This window comes from Trachemys scripta, chromosome 1 (assembly GCF_013100865.1).
Source record: "Trachemys scripta elegans isolate TJP31775 chromosome 1, CAS_Tse_1.0, whole genome shotgun sequence".
Taxonomy (NCBI): Eukaryota; Metazoa; Chordata; order Testudines; family Emydidae; genus Trachemys; species Trachemys scripta.
The window spans coordinates 44,702,565-44,709,302 of NC_048298.1; the positions used below are offsets into that span (position 1 = coordinate 44,702,565).

The 6,738-nt window shown below is 39.6% G+C and overlaps 1 protein-coding gene across 1 annotated transcript in view; it reads left to right on the forward strand.

Moving 5' to 3' along the window:
- The window catches only part of CTTNBP2 (cortactin binding protein 2), a gene marked incomplete in the record, with an annotated part of 189,493 nt that overhangs the window by 684 nt on the left and 182,071 nt on the right, over positions 1 to 6,738 (forward strand).

Sequence of the window (6,738 nt, forward strand, 5' to 3'; positions counted from 1 at the left end):
CCCGCGGTGGTTACCCGCCCTGTAGCCGGGCGCCCGGGCTGTAGCGGCCCGGGCTGTAGCGGCCCGCGCTCTGCTCGGGGGCGCCGGGGCTCTCGGAGCCCGCCCGGAGCGGGGGGCGCCGGGCGGGAATTTGCGGGGCTCCTGTTGTGGCAGCGCCTGTGTGGGCGGGAGCTGGCGGCGCGGGGTGGTGAGCTGCTCTGACCCGGTGCCGGGTGAGCGGGCCGGCTGCTGCTCGCTACGGCCAGGTCCCCGAGCAGCCCCTCGCGGCTCCGTCCCGGGGGTCGCGGTTTTCATACCGGGCAGGCTCGCGTCTTGGGGGTTTCTCGGATGGCTGAGGGCTGTGTGCTTTATGCTGGATCCAGAGCCTGCGTGAGGCAAAAGCTGCGTGGTGGGGGGAGCAGGACGCAGCGCTTGATGCCAAGGCAGATTCATTTGCCTTGCTTCAAACGCTTTCCATAGGAAAGAATTGTCCCCGCTTAAAGAGCCAAGCCGGAGCTTTCCTTTCATGCTGACACACGCTATATCGGGGTTAAAAATCCCCGAATGACAGGCGGCTTTGCCTTCTTCTCTCTCCAGTTATGCTGATCAGTCTAACACGGCTAGAGTGATTTTTTTTTTTTTTGCTGTTGTGGCTGTTTCTCTTGGTTTTCTAACATACTGAAATCTATGGAGTCAATTTCTAGGGCATATGCCTGGGGATTTAAACCTGTAACTCCCATTAGTACAAATAAGAATTGCATGGCAAAATCTACAATCGATTTGTACCCCTAAAAGTTGTAAACATTAAATTTTCACTATGAGAAAATACATTGCTTAGCATATCAAAGCCCTTACATTTTACTTTTTTTTTTTTTTTATTGGATCTCTTGTGAGGGCATTGACCCAAGACTAGAAAAGAGCACGTTTTTCTGTGAAACTGCTTACAAACTTGAATATTAAATATTCCCTACATGTTTTTAATATCTTGCTGTATTTGTTTTTCAAGTGAAAAATCTTTATGGACTCCATCCTAGGATTTGAATGGTGTTTCTGAAAATAACTTTTGCAAGATGTCAGTCCATAATATAACTAGTGTGTCAAACAAGTCTAAGTATTTTCAAATTAATATCCATAAAACTGTTCTGAATTGATACTGGCATACTATTGAGTCCTTTAAAGGGAACTTAAACTTAACTCCAGTTTATAGCTCTTATTTTAAATGTAAAAACTAAGACTAGTACGACACTACACAAATTTCTACAATAGCATTTAAATATTCCAGTTAAAATAATTGTTTTTAAACAATTAAACTTTGTTTAAATACTGCAACATTAAGAGGCTCAAAATGATGATAAAGAAGTGTGTAACTGGCTTCATTAATTTTCATTGATTAAGCTGCCAAATGCAAAAAGTAAACACTATAGTGATAAGTAAACATTTTTAAACATTGTTGGTTTTAGAAACTTCAAGTAATTTAAATAATGTAGGCAAACACTTTTACTTGTTCAAGCATTGGCATATTTAGCCATCTAAGTAAATGAACTGTTTTTTAAAAAATACTGAGCAAAACTCAGGCCAGATACTTTGATTCCTAAATATTGTTTTAGTAGCCTAACCTTGGGCATCCATTTAGTGAAAACTCTTATTTTTAATTTGCCAATTATACTTCAAATGTTTAAATTCCTTGTCCTGTTTTTCCTCAAACTATATTATAAACTTTGTATTTATGAGTGTGTTTCACTTCCTTGTAGCTCAATCCAAAATAATTTTCCAATAGAACAAAACCACTGTGTGTGTGGAAATATATTGGAGTGAGTAGTTTTTAAAAGGGCTACTAAAAGTAAAATTATTAGTTCTCTTCTAAATAAAAAAAGAGAGATCAGTGTTTTGGGGTTATTGCCAGGACACAGGATTAATTAATAGCTTGAAGTTCAGCAAGATTTCCAGTGGAGTTTTTTAAATTTTGGTTCAATGTTTTGTTTGGTGGTTGGAATCTTGAAAGCATAGATAATGCAATGAATGATTTAGAGCGAGTGATAGTAGTTATACAGTAGTGTTCTTCTATACTTAAATAGCATCTAATACTGTCAACAGTTCTGCTAGACTACTCTTCACTTTTGTAGGTATCTGATGCTAAATAGTTATCCTGATGTCTCGGTACAACACTGAAAAAAAATAATTTTTAGCTGCTGTCTGTTCTTGGAAAACTTACAGAATAGTATGGAAAAGATGGTCCTACTTTTTTATTGTTCAAGGAATTTGACTGAAAGAGTGGAGTATTTTTTAATGTGCTGTAGTTGGGAATGAAGCCAACATTCTTGTCATTCTGAGTGGTTTCCCCCCCACCCCCGATCTAAATGCTGCAGCTGGTATGCCCCCCCCCAAAAAAATACTGGATTACCCGTTGTTGTCATGGTAATAATGACTGGAAAACTGGGGGAGAGTGTATCTGAGTCTGTTCTCACACCTGTGTATCAGGAATGACTGCAGTAAAGTCAGTGGAGTTGCATGAGCATAAAGCCATTGTAATTTAGAATAGAATGTGGCAATGGTTTTAAAAATATTAAAATACCCTGGGATGACTTCCATATTCATGATACCGACTGATAATGATTATATTAGCAAAAAGGAATGTTACATTCGATGATATTTTGGGGGCAGCAACCTGCAGTGCCGTGAAAGCTGGTTTGACAGATGTGGTGGTCTAACAGTATGTTTAAAGAGGACACTGTGCAAAGCCTGTATCTTTCTAACAGCTCTGTTTGTTAACATTACCCAGTAAAATATTGCTTTTTCAGTTGTGGTGGACTAGCAACTGTAGAAATGGTAATCCACAATTTGGCTAAATGTGGGAACTCTTTGTAAAGCTCTGCATAAAGTACATATAGACTGGAATATTGACATGATTTGAAGTCTGTGGAAGTTTTGCTGCTCATGTCAACAGATCCACAATTTCACCAGTAGTGTTAAGTGCAGTTCTACAATGATCAGTCTTTATTATGGCTCCTTAATATTTGTTTTCTTTCAGTAACTCTGTATTGTTACTGATTTAATAACAGGAACTCCCTAGAATCACGGCAAAGAGCCTTAGATGGTAGTACAATATTTTAGACCCAAAACTGATAAGGAAAGCTCAAGGTACCAACAACTACTAAAAAAAACCCCCTATGGTCTGAAAGGTTAAGGACAATAAGCAGGAATCTTTTTTTAAATATATTGGGAACAAACTAAATCTTATCAGTGGTCTAGGTCTGATACTGGACAAACGTGGTAGTTATCAGTCATGATTTATTAAAAAGCTAAATTTCTGTTTTGTCTTTGTAAAGAAGCAGGATGATGTATTCATATCTTAGAGCAATAATGAAATTCTTCCTATTACATCAGTAACTAGTGAGGATGTTAAATATTAAAGTGACTATTAAAGTTAAACATTTTTGAATCTGCAGGACTGCATATCTCAACGAAGAGCAGTAAAAGAATTGGCTGAGGAGCTCTCTGAGCCATTAGTATTGTGTGTGCGGTGTTTTTTTTTTCTTTAAAAAAAACAAAACACCCAAAACTTGTAACACAGTGGAAGTTCCAAGAGGACTAGGAAAACTAATGTTGCAGCAATATTTTAAAAAGATAAATGAGATTAACCTGATACTGATCCCCAGCAAAATCAAGGGAAGACTGATATGGGCTGCTATTGATAAAGAATTAAGACAATACCAAAGTGATATATGCCATCATGTGCCAGATGCCATCATGTGCCAGCAATGCCCCTTTGCCATATACATTAACCAAACTGGACAGTCTCTATGCAAAAGAATAAATGGACACAAATCTGAAATCAGGAATCATAACATTCAAAAACCAATGGGAGAACACTTCAACCTCTCTAACCACTCGGTGACAGACTTGAAGTTGGCAATTTTGCAACAAAAAAACTTCAAAAACAGACTCCAAATAGAGACTGTTGAACTTGAATTAATATGCAAATCAGATACAATTAAATTAGGTTTGAACAGAGACTGGGAATGGTTGGGTCATTACACTAATTGAATCTTTCCCCATGTTAAAATATCCTCACACCTTCTATGGGTCATCTTGATTATCACTGCAAAGGTTTTTTTTCTCTCTCCTGTGGATGATAGCTCATCTCAATTGATTGGCCTCTTACAGTTGGTATGGCTACTTCCACCCTTTCATGTTCTCTGTATGTATAAATATCTTCTTTCTGTGTGTTCCATTCTATGCATCCGATGAAGTGGGCTGGAGCCCATGAAAGCTTATGCTCAAATAAATTTGTTAGTTTCTAAGGTGCCACAAGTACTCCTGTTTAGCATAAATTATGCTATTGTCTTATCAACTTGGTTTTATGGGAAATAAGTCTTGTCAAACTTTAATTGGATCACAAGAATGGTTTCTGTAGGTAACCGAGACATAATATACTTAGCCTTCTCACATGATATTCTTAGATATATAAAAAAGCATTCTACAAAATACAGCCTCAGTTAAATGGATCAAAACCAGATAGATCACAAAGTAATTGTAAATGAGGAAACATCCCATTATTGGGGTATTTCTAGTGGGGTCTGACAGGAATCTGTTCTTGGCTCCATGCTATCTAATATCTTTATCCATAATTTGGAAGAAAATATGCAATAACTGATGGGAAAATTTCCAGAAGACTTAGAAGTGGTTGAATACTAAATAATGACTAGGACAGATCAGTTATCCAGACTGACCTGCCTCACTTTAAAAGCTTACCTCACTTGAAGCATGTTTTAACATCACCAAATGCAATGGCATAACATGGGAACAAAGAATGCAGATCATACTTCTAAGATGAGCGACTGTATCCTGCAAAATAGTGATTCTGAAAAGGACATATGGGTCTTGGTAGATAACCAACTGAACATGAGCGCCCAGTACAGTGCTATTGCTTAGGGGGAAGATATGATTCATGGATATATAAGCAGGGGAATGTCAAGTAGGAGTAGGGAGTGGTAATATCTTTGTACACTGCCTTAGTGAGACCATTACTGGCATAATGTGTCCAGTTGTAGTGACAACACTTCAAAGAAGATGTTGACAAATTGGAAAGCAATCAGAAAAGAGCTCAAACACGCCTTGTAGAGAGAGACTAAAGAAGCTCAATCTACTTACCTTATCCAAGCGAAGGTAAAGTGATGATTTGATCAGTTTACCAGTATCTACATGAGGAAGAAATTTCTGATGGTAGATGGATCTTTTAATCTCTCATTAGAAGGCATAATGAGATCCAGTGGTTGAAGGCTGACGCTAGGAAAAATTCATACAGATGTTCTCCGACTTACGCAAGTGTTCTGTTCTGGAACACCTTGCGTAAGTCCGAAACGTATACCCAACCCTTACGCCAGAAAAACAAACAAATTCTAGCTTATGGAACTTTTCCCGTAAGTGCGGATCTGCATAAGTTGCGTTTGCGTAACCTGGGGGCTGGCGGGGGGCGGTGGCAGCATCTGTACAAGAAATAAGGCACATTCTTAACAATGAGGGTAATTGACTAATGGAAAAACCTGGGAATGTGTTGAAGTTTCAATCACTTGCAGTCTTTTAAAGAAAGATATCCAGTCTTTATTTAATGAAAGCTATAGCTCAAACAAGTTATGAGCTTGATCCAAAAATTGGAGAGAGATTTTTTTTTTTTGTCTGTTTATACAGGAGATCAGACTAGATGATCATCATAATGGTCCCTCTTGTCCTTAAAATCTCTGAATTAAAATTAATCATATATGTAGGTGTTTGCAGAATTGAGCCTTACAAGCACTTTAAGTTTTATATGTTGGTAGTATGAATTAAAAATTTAGAACTGGTTGAAAAATATAGAATTTCTTCATGAGATTTTCTACAACTCTTTTCATTGAAACATAGAATTTTTTGATATTTCCATTACTAAATTTTTCAAAACAAACTTATTTTGGGGGCCTCTGTTCTTCCCCTCCCCCCCACCCCCAAAATTGAAACTTTGAAAGATTTAAAACTGTTCTAAAAGTAAGGTTGAGACTACCTTTGAGCAGGGGGTTGGACTAGATCTCCTGAGGTCCATTCCAACCCTGATATTTTAAGATTCCATCTGCCAGGCAAATTGGATAACTGAAACCTCCAATAACTACGGAAACAGAACATAGGGTAACTTTAAACACTTGTAACTGTTCTACATCAATCATGTAGTGGTGTTTGCCTTAGAAATTAGTTATTTTTAATGTAATTTTTAGTTACAAACTGGATTAGCATTGCATGTAAACTAATTGGTGTAAACATGGTCATTAAAGAATAGTTTCATATAGGGTTACCATACATCCGTTTTTTCCCAGCATGTCTGGCTTTTTGGTAATCAAACCCCTGTCCGGGGGGGGAATTGCCAAAAAGCCGAACATGTCTGGGGAAAATACCAGCCGGGCACTTCCCCCTCCCGCGGCTGCTGTGCTCCTCCCCTGACTTTTCAGCTCTGTTTAAGAGCTGAGCTGCCCGAACGCTACTGGCTTCGGGCAGTCCCCATGCCTCCAGACCCTGCGCCGCTGGAGCAGAGTAGCTGGAGCCCGGAAGGGGAAGTGCCCGGCCAGCGGCTGGGGTCCGGAGGCAAGGCGGCTGCCCGAAGCCAGTAGCGCTCCCGCAGCTCGTCTCTTAAACAGAGCCGAAAAGTCAGGGGAGGAGCACAGCAGCTGGATCCCGGGAGGGGAAGTCCCCGGCCGGGGGCGCTGGGTCTGGAGGCATGGGGGCTGCCCTAAGCCC